This window comes from Astyanax mexicanus, chromosome 15, assembly GCF_023375975.1.
Source record: "Astyanax mexicanus isolate ESR-SI-001 chromosome 15, AstMex3_surface, whole genome shotgun sequence".
Taxonomy (NCBI): domain Eukaryota; kingdom Metazoa; phylum Chordata; class Actinopteri; order Characiformes; family Acestrorhamphidae; genus Astyanax; species Astyanax mexicanus.
This window is the reverse complement of record NC_064422.1, coordinates 39189436-39201564: the sequence shown is the minus strand read 5'-3', so window position 1 is coordinate 39201564 and position 12129 is coordinate 39189436. Positions and strand designations below refer to the sequence as shown.

The 12129-nt window shown below is 40.4% G+C and overlaps 1 protein-coding gene across 17 annotated transcripts in view; it reads right to left on the bottom strand.

The window, feature by feature from the left end:
• The window catches only part of nrxn1a (neurexin 1a), a 365537-nt gene that overhangs the window by 9215 nt on the left and 344193 nt on the right, over nucleotides 1–12129 (bottom strand). The gene's annotated exons all lie outside the window — the stretch shown is intronic.

Sequence of the window (12129 nt, the reverse complement as noted above, 5' to 3'; positions counted from 1 at the left end):
GAATTAAAGAAAATACTATTAAATTCCCTTATTAGACATTTATTTCAGTTTTTCATGTTTTGCATTAGCATGCTATATCATGTGCTTTGTTGAAATTTTAATACAAACACTGTGTAACAATACTTTACATATACTTTAACATATATTTTACAACATACATGATTTACTCTGATGCAAACATTATTACAAATATAGAGGAATCATTCACTTTCACTTTAATGCACTTATTGTTCTTTTGAAACTTTTTAAACTTCTCTTTGATGTGAGGGATGCCCACCTGCTTTAAGTCAAAGGTTATCTTGAATAATTTAGGCATTTTAATAGTTAATTTAGCTATTTTCATTAAAAATAAATCAAGCTATTTAAACGTGTCTGAGAATTTCCTGTCTGCCCTTTCATCTTAAAGGGGATAACCCCGCCCCTTTCACCTTTCACATCAGTGCCATCACAACCTTTCACACTTTTATTTTTTAAGGGACTCAAGATAATAATATATAATAATATAAATTTCACTTAATGTTTCTCAGATTGTCTCCAAACTTAGCTTAAAAAGATAAAGCTTAAACCTTCCATCCTGTAATTGTAAAGTGAAATTAAGATGTGATTAAGCTGTAAATATGTATAATTTATGTGTGATCTGATGTCTTATAATATAATGAATACCCAAAGGAATAAAACAATCAAGTATTTGAAAAAGTATTAAAAGTTATGAAGGCCAAACAAATGTGTTGTCTATTCTCTGAGTATCCTCAAGGGCCTGTTCTGCCTGAAACACCGCCTCACACTCCACACACACAGTCTCACACAGCCTAAAAATAACCTCATACATTCGAACACAGCCTAACCCAGCCTCAAAACATCCTTAAACAGCCTTAAATCGTTCTTACACAGCCTCACACAGCCTAATAACGTTTTTACACAGGCTTACACAGCCTAAAACATCCTTACACAGCCTAAAAACATCCTTACACAGCCTAAAAACAACCTTACACAGCATCAAAACATCCTTACACAGCCTAAAAACATCCTTACACAGCCTCACACAGCCTAAAAAATCCTTACACATCCACACACAGCCTCAAACCATTCTTAAACAGCCTAAAACATCCTTACACAGCCTCACACAGGCTCATATACATCCACATATCTCCTCACACAGCCTAAAATATCCACACACATCCTCACACCGCCTTGCACAGCCTAAAACCATTCTTTCACAGCCTCACACAGCCTAATAACATTCTTACACCGCCTAAAACATCCTTACACATCCACACACAGCCTCAAAACATCCTTACACATCCACACACAGCCTCAAAAGATCCTTATACATCCTCAGACAGCCTCAGACATTCTCACACAGCCTAACATATCCTCACACAGGCTCACACAGACTTATACCTGTACACATAGCCACACACATCCTCACACATTCAGACACAGCCATACACATCCTCAAACAGTATTACACAGCCTCACACATAGCCTTACACAGCCTCACACATAGCCTTACACAGCTTTACACAGTCTTACACAGCCTCACCATCCACACATACAGCACCACATATCCACACATAAAACAATGTTTCCCCTGAGTTTCCTCATGGGCCTGTGCTGCCTGAGAGAGTCCCTGACACAGCCTCACACACTGTCACAAAGCCTCACACAGCCACACACAGCTTCACACCTGAAAAGACTTAGTGTATCCTCTAAAGTAGAGTATTCCCATGGAACTGTGCTGCCTGAGACAATGCCTCACACGCCACACACAGCCTTGCACACCCACACACATCTTCTCACAACTACACACATCTACTCACATCCAGACACAACCACACACAACTACATCCTCACAAAGCCTCACACAGCCACAGACATCCACACACAGCCTCACACATTTACACACAGTATAACACATCTTCACAAAGCCTCCCACACCCACAAAAATATGTTGTGTATCCTCTGAGTATCCTCATGGGCCTGTGCTGCCTGAGACAATGCCTCACACTCCACACACAGCCTCACGCAAACACACACTTCTACTCACATCCAGACACAGCCTCGCACAACTGCATCCTCACAAAGCCTCACACAACCACATACAGCCTCACACAACCACATGCATCCGCACACAGTATTACACATCCTCACAAACCTTACACAGCCACACACAGCCTCACACAGCCACACACACCCACTCTTTTTTTTTGGCTGCTAAAGAGCAGTTCATGCTGCTAATGCTAATTCCACTAGATGGATATTGATCCAGCTCACTACATCTGAACAAACTGAGCACATTAAACAGCATCTGAACAGGCGCACAGACAGAAATACACTCATCGCATCCACACACATTACCCCCACCCATACACACACACACACCCTCACACACACCCACACACACTCTCCCTCCACCCCCCGAAAACCGAGGAGCATGCAGAGAACATCAAATCCCGTCGTCTGTTCCTGAACAAGCTTCATCAAAAGAGGCTTTTTAATCTGGAACTCAACCACGTACACCAAATCCTCAGAGACACACACACACACACACACACACACACACACACACACTCTTTCTCTCGCTGTCTTATGAAAAATAACACAGTGCCGCGAACAAACACACACACACACACACTCACACAGTGAGAGAAAAACACAGAAAAACACACAGAAACACACTCCGAGAAAGCTTGCCTCTGTTCCAGTAATAGTTCCAAAAGGGAAGAAAGCCATGCTGCGATTTTTCTCTCAGCCTAAAAACTTAAAGCACCGAACAGAATCCCACTCTGGATTAGCAGCACGCGGAGGAAAAAACGAAAAAAGAAGGAGAGGAAGAAGAAGAAGAGTCAACTTTGATGATCTCTCCTCATTGGATCTCTCTTTCCGCCGTGTGTGTGTGTGTGTGTTAGAGTGTGTGTGTGTAAGCGAAGAATGCCAGCCCTACGTTCTTCTCAGCTCTCCGGCGAGAGAATCTGCCGATGCGAAGTGGTGGCATCCATTCTGCGCCAGTGTTCACACTTCCCAGCCTCTGATTAGCTGTGTGTGTTTAAACGCCAGTTGGCGGGTTGCGTGCGTGGTGTGTCGTCAGAAAGGCAGGGCTGGGTGTGCGAGTGTGTCAGCGGGGGAAAGAGACATCGATTTGCCTCTGCTCTCTCTCTCTCTCTCTCTCTCTAACACACACACTCTCACACACTCTCACAATCACACACGATCACACACAAACACAGTGCCCACGGGCATCAGGGTAGTGCCCACGCTGAAACAGGACGTTTAACCACCATCAGTGACTGACTGACTTCCTCCACACACGACAAACAACAGGCACAGAATGAGAGAAAGATGGAGAGAAGGCGAGAGAGAGAGAGATAGAGAGAGAGAGGGAAGGTGGGAGTGGTGCCAGTGCGGCTGTCATTTCCCTCGCAGCCATATCTTTTGGACTCCCAACTCTCAAACGCCCCGCAAGTAGGTCAGCATGGGTGAATAATTTAGGTCCCTGGTGCTGGAGTGAGCACTGGGCTGGGGGTGAGAGAAAGAGAGACAGATAGAAAGACAGATAGAGAGAAAGAGAAAAAGTAGAGAGCAAGAAGCCAAAAGCTGCAGTACAGAGCAAAAGCTGCAGGGAAACTGGACAGTCTATCTGGCCTCCTGAGAGAACAAGAGAGAGAGAGAGAGAGAGAGAGAGAGAGAGAGAGATAGAGAGATAGAAAGAGAGAGAAAGAGAGAGAAAGAGAGGTAGAAAAATACAGAGAGAAAGTAAGAGAGGTAGAAGGTAGAAGAAGAGTAAAGATAGAATTAAAAAGAAAGATACAGAGGAATATGAAGCTGAAAAGGGTGTATTGGCAATGAAAAGAGAAAAAAACCAAATGAACAAAAAGAAAGGGCAGAGAGTAAGAAAAAGAGAGGGCAAAAAGAGAGAGAGAGAGAGAGAAAGGACAGAGAGAAAGAAATAAAAAGAGTGAGGGCAGAGAGAAAAAGTAAAATGTCAGGTTAAGAAATTGTAAAAGTAAGGGGATAGAGAGATCAGCTAAGTGGATGAGAAAAGTGAAAAAAAATAATAAGAGATAAGTGGAGAGGGATAGGAAATTAAGGACGGATGAGTAGCATAAAGAGAAAGAGAATTAAGGAGAGAGCAAGAGTAAAAGAATAACAGAGGGAAAGAAGGGAGGGAAAGTAAAATAAGTAGTAGACAAAAGGTAAAAGCAATTAAAAATGAAGAGACAAAGAAAAAGATAGTAGTATAGTAGATATAGTACATAGACAAAAGAAAAAAGTAAGAGACAAGTGACGAAAGAGAGAGGGGGAGATAGATCGGTAAATAGTTGACTAAAGGTAGGAAAAAGAGAGAGCGTAAGAGCCGGGTGAAAAGAAAGTGTGGGGGAAAGAAAGAGCAATAAAGAGACAAAGGAAAGAAGAGTAAGCGACAAGTGAAGTGAGATAGAGGGAGGAAAAGAAAGTACGATAGAGAGAGGGGGAGTTGTAGTGGAAAAAAAGGAGAGAGACAAGAGAATAAATGAAGAGAATAGAATAGAAAATGGTATATATCTTTTTTTCCATATATGTACATTCTACAGACTGTCTCTCTGCTCTTCTCTCTCTCTCTGTCTATCTGTCTGTCTCTCTCTCTCAGGGAGTGAGTGGAGAGTCAGGAACTGAAATCAAAGTCCAGAGATGTGGTGTTACACAAGCAGTGAGCATGAGGCTGTTCTCTGCATCCATAAAAGTCAGATATATGACTAAGACGGTGCTCTCTCAGCCTCCATCTGCCACAGCTCTCCACTCTCCTCTGCCCACTCACCAGCTGTGCCGAGACGGACACGGGGACAGGGAGGCAGGAAACAGGCTAAAGAGGGGGCAGAGAAGAGTTTACTCCAACTCACTAACTCCTAACTACTCTCAACTACTGAGAGTCTCCGCTGAACGAGAGTCATATGTGGAGGATCCACTGAGAGAGAGAGAGAGAGAGAGAGAAGTGAGAAAATTTCACGAGGACAATGGAAACATTACAGATCATTCTGTGAAAAAGACACTGTCCCAATATCACTACAGCTCAATACAGTTCACCATGCGTCAACATACCTTCCTATATCTTAATATACCTCACTATACTATACCTGCCTATACTTTATCAAACCTTATTATAGTTAGCTTGATATACATCACTATATTTCGCCATACCTCACCGTACTATAACTGTACCTCACATCTCACTACAGTTTTCTACAGTTCACTTTACCATACCTCACCTCTATGTCACTACGTAATACTATACCTCCCTATACTTTATCAAATCTTATTACAGTTCACCATACTTTACCATACCTCATCTTTACCTCACTATTACCTAAAATGCCTTACTATTAATCACCATATCTGACTGTACTATAACTGTACCTCACTATACCTTGCTACACCTCACTATACTTAACAATACTTCACGACAGTTCACTTTACCTCACCATTCCTAACTATACCTCATCAATACCTCACTATATCTTAATATACCTCACTATACTTCACCATACCTCCCCATACCTTACTACAGTTAACTTTACCTCACCATACCTCACTATATTTGAATATACCTCACTATACTTAACCGTACCTGATCTATACCTCACCATATCTAAATATACCCCACTATAATTTACCATATCCTCTCATACCTCACTACAGTTCAATTTACCTCACCATACCTCATTATATCTTAATATACCTCACTATACTTCCCCATATATCATCTATACCTCTTTATATCTTAATATACCTCACTATACTTCCCCATATATCATCTATACCTCTTTATATCTTAATATACCTCACTATACTTCACCATAATTTACCATACCTCACTGCAGCTCACTTTACCTTATTATAATTAACCATCATTTACACATATACCCCACTGTGACGTTTTACAGCAATGATCACTAGTGTTCTTTTTTCTGTTTAATTGCCATTAATTACGTTGTTTAATGTTTATATAAAAATATGTATACAGTTTGTGTATAGATTTTATAAATATCCTTTTGTAAGATTATCAGAACCTAGTATTATTAATAATTATCATTATCATTTTTTCACTACAGTTCAAACTTATATCTCCTTTTTTTTTATTATATTTTAAATTTTGTTGTACTGATTTGTTAATATTGTTGTCGTTACAGGCATGCCAGCAAAGATAATTTGAATCTTGAATGTTGAGAGAGAGAGAGAGCGAGGGAGAGAGAAAGCGAGTGAGGAAGAGTGAGCTCTGTTTCACTTGTTCTTAATTATTGTGCTGCCAGCAGGCACGATTCTGCCAAATGAGTGGGAAAGCGAGCAATAGATGGGGGGGGGGGGGGGGCGAGAGAGAGAGAGAGAGAGAGAGAGAGAGAGAGAGAAAAGAAGGAATATGAAAAACAGCAAAAGCTCAGCTCACCTACAAGCATACGAGAGAAACCAGCTGTGTGCTAATGAGAGAGGAGTGAGATAGCAGTTATACTGTATTATCCCAACACACACACACATCCACCCAAACACACACAAACCCCCCAATATGCACATTTACAAAGCTCCACCTCTGTTCGGCCCCTCCAATTAGCCCACAGCTGCCACAGAGCCCCAGTGCTGAACAGAGAGAGTGAGCGCAGATCCAGCTTAAGCCTCCTGCCCACACAGCCGAGGGGAACAGAGCTGACACAGGTTCAGCGAGTTCATGCACCCTGTGTTCTCCACTACAGCCTGGAGTCCAGGGTAATCTAGGTAATTGATTATACACTGCCTGACCAAAAAAAAAAAAAAAAAAAAAAACTAAGTAAATGATGTGGGGTTGATGCTGCAGTTGGTTTGCAGGTTTAGGTTCAGCAACAGTATGTGCTGAAAAATGAGGTCAGCTGACTACCTGAATATACTGAATATAGACCAGGTTATTCCACCAATGGATTTATTTTCTTCCCTGATGATACACGCGGCCATATTCCAAGATGAGACAATGCCAGGATTTATAGGGCTGGAATTGTGAAAGAGTTCAGGGTTCAGGGAGCATTAGATCATCATTTATCATTTTCACACATGGATTGAGAGAGTTCACCACAGAGTCCAGATCTTAACCTCATTGAGAATCTTTGGGATGTGCTGGATGGAGAAGAGCTGCTTTGCGCAGTGGTCAGACTCTACCATCATCAAGATGCTGCTGCAAGATCTTGGTGAAAAATGAATCCAGCAACACTGGATTGAAATAAATCTTGTGACATTGCAGAAGATTATTGAAACAATGCCACAGTGAATGTGTGCTGCAATCAAAGTTAAAATAATTTCTGTCAATGATACAAGAATACATCTATTAAAAATGACGCTCCATAGAAAAACATGAGCTTCTAATGCCTGGTTCACACTACATGATTTTTTGAGTCATCAGGTTGTTATGCTGTTTACACTACATGACTGTTTGTGCTGCAATCACGATTCTTTCAGTTGTACGTGACTACATGCTGTGATCGCTGACACAGAATCATAAATTACACGTTTTTTCATGGTTGGAAATCGGTGACTCATCTGCTAGCTGCTCTCCAAAAACATTAAATTTCAATTCAACTTTGTTTATTTGTATAAATTATAAAAACAGTTTGGGTGAATAAAGCACTTTTGTTTATTTACAGTAAGCTTAGATTTCCAATGTTTTGATTAAACTCGTATGTTTTCGTTTGCCCGTAAACTAAACAATATATTTATACAGCGCTGGGAGAAATTAAGAGACTACTTAAAATATGAGCTTCTTTGATTTTACAAATTGAAAACCTCTGGAATATAATCAAGAGGAAGATGGATGATCACAAGCCATCAAACCAAACTGAACTGCTTGAATTTTTGCACCAGGAGTAAAGGCTTAAAGTTATCCAAAAGCAGTGTGTAAGACGCTTAAAAAAACTGTGATTAAAAACCAGGGTTATTCCACCAAATATTGATTTCTGAACTCTTAAAACTTTGTGAATATGAACTTGTTTTCTTTGCATTATTTAAGGTCTTTTTTTTTCTTCAGTTATTTCTCATTTACTGCAAATAAATGCTCTTAATGACAATATTTTTAATTGGAATTTGGGAGAAATGTCCGTAGTTTATATAATAAAACAACAATGTTCATTTTGCTCAAACATAAACCTATAAATAGCAAAATCAGAGAAACTGATTCAGAAACTGAAGTGGTGTCTTAATTTATTCCAGAGCTGTATTATGGATTATGGAGAAAATAATATAGAGGAAATAACTCTTCTACAATCTAAAAATAATGGTGCTTTAAATGATGCCTTAAGCAATATCACAGAAAAAACACTTTGGCTATGTTCAGACTGCTAGTACAAATCTGATTCTTTGTAATCTGTATTCAGATTGAGTTTTGATTGTTTGGACAGCCAGAAACCACATGAAATCATATTTTTGCAAATTGTATGCAAGACCAATTTGAAGGTGGTCTAAAATAAAATTACAACCCGATTAATATAAAAAATTCAGATTTTTCTTCAGTGTAAACTTCTTGAGATCTATAAAATTTCCTTCACACTCACACACATTCCAAACCATTGCAAACATGATTCCCAGAGAACCATATAAAGCATCTTCATTTTTAAGAGTGCCCTCACCCCTTCCTTTAACTTTAACACTCACTGCCAACTCAATCAGCTGAAGAGGGAGCACTAATGCGACCCATCTCCATCCATTTGCGGCTAACGCACGCCCTCATCGCACCCTCGTGTCTTTTTTCATACACTCTGCTTTCTGCTCCATAATAATCCCAAAAGCAACACTCCACCAGCCAATCTATATTTTACAGCCTGCTCGCATTCAGAGCTCATCCTTGACTGTCTCTCTCTCTCTCTCTCTCTCTCTCTCTCTCTCTCTTGCGCGCTTTACCTATCTTTTTTCTCAGAACCTCAGGAGCCCAACGTTCTAACGTTCCACCTCCAATACACACTACCTTCACACACACACACACACACACAACCGTCTGTTTCTGTTGCTAGGAGACGCAGAAATTCAGGCCACTACAAATGGTGGAAAATAAGATAAAACACTGTCTGCGGCGCTCAGCTGGGACCCGCGAAAGCAAAGCATTGATTTCTGTCTCTCTCTGCTAACTGCCGGGGTTTAGAGAGAGAGAGAGAGAGAGAGAGAGAAAGAGAGAGAATGGGAGAGAGAAAGAGAGAGAGATATAGAGAGATAGAGAATGAGAGAGAGAGAGGGATTAGGCCTGGACAATAATTCAATATCCACATATAATCACAATATCAAAGTTCAAACACTGTTTCAATAACAGTGATATGATTTTTAAACACATTTTCCATATATTAACATTAAGACTGTCAATGTTAAAGCGTTAAGGCATGCAATTAATTTGGAATTAGTAACGCATTACTTTTTTTTTTTTTTGGTAATTGATTACACCACCAAGTTCCCGATTTTTTTCTGGAGCGGTTCGCTTGTGGTAAGAGCATGATCTGGTTTTGATCCAACCCAGCTATCAAATATACTTCTTTTTATTTGAGCTAAACTGCTGATAATGTGCAATTTAATCTGATATATACACCAGATAATATCATGCTGCTCCATGCTGTTTACATATGCAGTATGTGCAGCATTCACTGCTCACATCTGCGCTGCACGTCCCATTGAAAACACTGTGTTTAAAAGCAGAGCAACAATTTTTTTTCAGCGTTTTGTGTTAAAGCAGCATCACACTGCACAGATATTCACACTAGAATACAAAATCTTCTCAATATATTTTTATATTTATTTTCTTGCTCCTGCGCCAGACAGCTTTGACCAATCAGAGGAGACAGTGTGGGTAACCAGTGTAGGTAAACTCACTGGGTAACCAGTGCACACTGAGAAAGGCTAAAGCTTAGATACATAAGGTAACAGACGCGTGTAATGGACAACATCAAATCAGGAGTGATTTGGGGAAACCCAATTGCTCTCTCTGGCTCTGGCTGCTGATGGCAAAGCAGCATGATATGGAATTCGAACCTGCTGGATCACTCATAGCTGGGGATGTGACAAGATACTCGTCTCATGTGACGATTCACAATATTTGCTTCACAAGAACGAGACAAGACAAAACGACAATACAAGTAATAAGAAATATATGATTGAAAATATTGAATTTGACTGAAACAAACAAAATGCAAATATTTTTTAAGCAATCCTCAATCAATTTTTCCTCTGATTATGAATAATGCATGACTTATCATATGCAACAAAATACAGAACTGTAGGTAAATACTGCAGCTGTTTTTTTCCCATTAACCAACAACGTCTCTCCTGTATGATCTCACATGATTCTCTTTAGACCTTACAACTATTGTCATAATCCCCCCAGTGAAGGTTCTGTATTCAACTGGCAATTCCCCTTGAGGGTTCTATACAGGCCTGGCAACCTGGCAACCTATGACTGAATCTCAACAATTTGCCTTGCCTTTGCGTACGTCCACGATTTTGCGTAGCTCTGCAGCTTAACGTGCGATTAGGGGAACACGGAACATATTAAGAACATGTTAAAGCCAGATACTGAGAAGAAGGTGCTGTATGTTTGGTTACCTGTGTCACCGAAGTTTTGCTAGACACATTTAATACCTGATACCATTTTTATTACACAAGAGACCCAGGCATTTTTATTGTTCATATCCATTTCTGAATTAAGAAATACAGTATATCCAGCCCTACCTTAAATAGAAGGAAAGAGAGAGAGACAATAAGAGAGCCAAAAATAAAGAAAAAAAGACGAAAGGAAAACTTCAAAGTCTCTTCCTAAGTCTTTGCTTTGCTCCATACTAATGACACGTGAATATTCATGCAGCAGCCCTGGTGCTAAATGCAGCGCAGAGAGCTAGCAGGGTGTGTTTAAAAATACTGAAAAGCTCGCACACTCTGAATAAGAAATGCGCTCTGAGGCACTGCAGTGCTCCTTCCTCTTCCTCATCCTCTTCGCCCCGGCTTATATATCTCATATAGAAAAGACAACAGATGAGAGGAGAGCTTCCACCGTATCAGCAAAGACAAAGCACATGTAAAGAAAGCCCCTGCGGACATCGCTACACCCCCCCCAGCCCGCTCTGAATTATGAAAGAGCCAGAGAACTCAAGAACAGCCCGAGACGCAACTCGACTTCAAGAGGGGAGCTGACGTCTTCATCCTAAAAACGAGAAGAAGGACGAGAGGAACACAGGAGGAAGTGTGTTGACTTTTTACTTTTCTTTTCCCGCCTCCAGGCGATGAGGGATTCAGAACTTCAGTAATGGAGGATGTGAACCTCTTGCTAAGCAGTAAAGCAGAATCAAGATGGCCGCCAGGGAAGGAGCAGTGGGTTCACGCATGCTCAGAGCTGTTGGGGTAGAGATAGCCAATCACAAGCCAGTTCTATAGTTACACACGTCTACGCCAACTCACTTTATTAATAGGTTGGTGATGTTAAGCAGCGAAGCTCAATTAAGGCCAGTCATCTTCACCAATTGAATAAAATTACTGTTAAAATGCAAAGCATCGATTTATGCACAAAATTTATTTTTTAAAAGGTCTCATTTAAAAAAAAATGTATTAATGTTGCATCAGTCTCTAGTATAAATGAATATCCTGTAAGCCAGTTTTTGTGCTCCTGTTTCAGGCAGTTTAAGTTGGTTAAGGAAAGGAAAGTGGGCGAGGAAGATCGGGAACAGGATGTCGTCTCTTACCCTTATAAATATTCATGACATGCAAATGTCTCGTATCGTCTCGATTGGCTAACAGCACTGTTGTCAGTTTGGGGCAAAGAACAGGCTCTAATGCAGACTATTGCAGAGTCAAGATGGCTGCCAGGTAAAGAGCAGAGGGTTCACGCATGCTCAGAGCTGTTGGGGTTGAGATAGCCAATCACAAGCCAGTTCTATAGTTACCCACATCTACGCCAACTCACTTTATTAATAATGGAAATGCTGGCTATTGATAGCGCTCTTTGGAGGTTTGTGACGTTAAGCAGCGAAGCCCAATTGAGGCCAGTCATCTTCGCCAATTGAATGAAATTAGTGTTAAAATGCAAAGCATTGATTTATGCACAAAATATATTTTTTAAAGGTCTCATTTAAAGTTTTTTTTTTTCTTTAATGTTGCGTTAGTCTTTAGTGT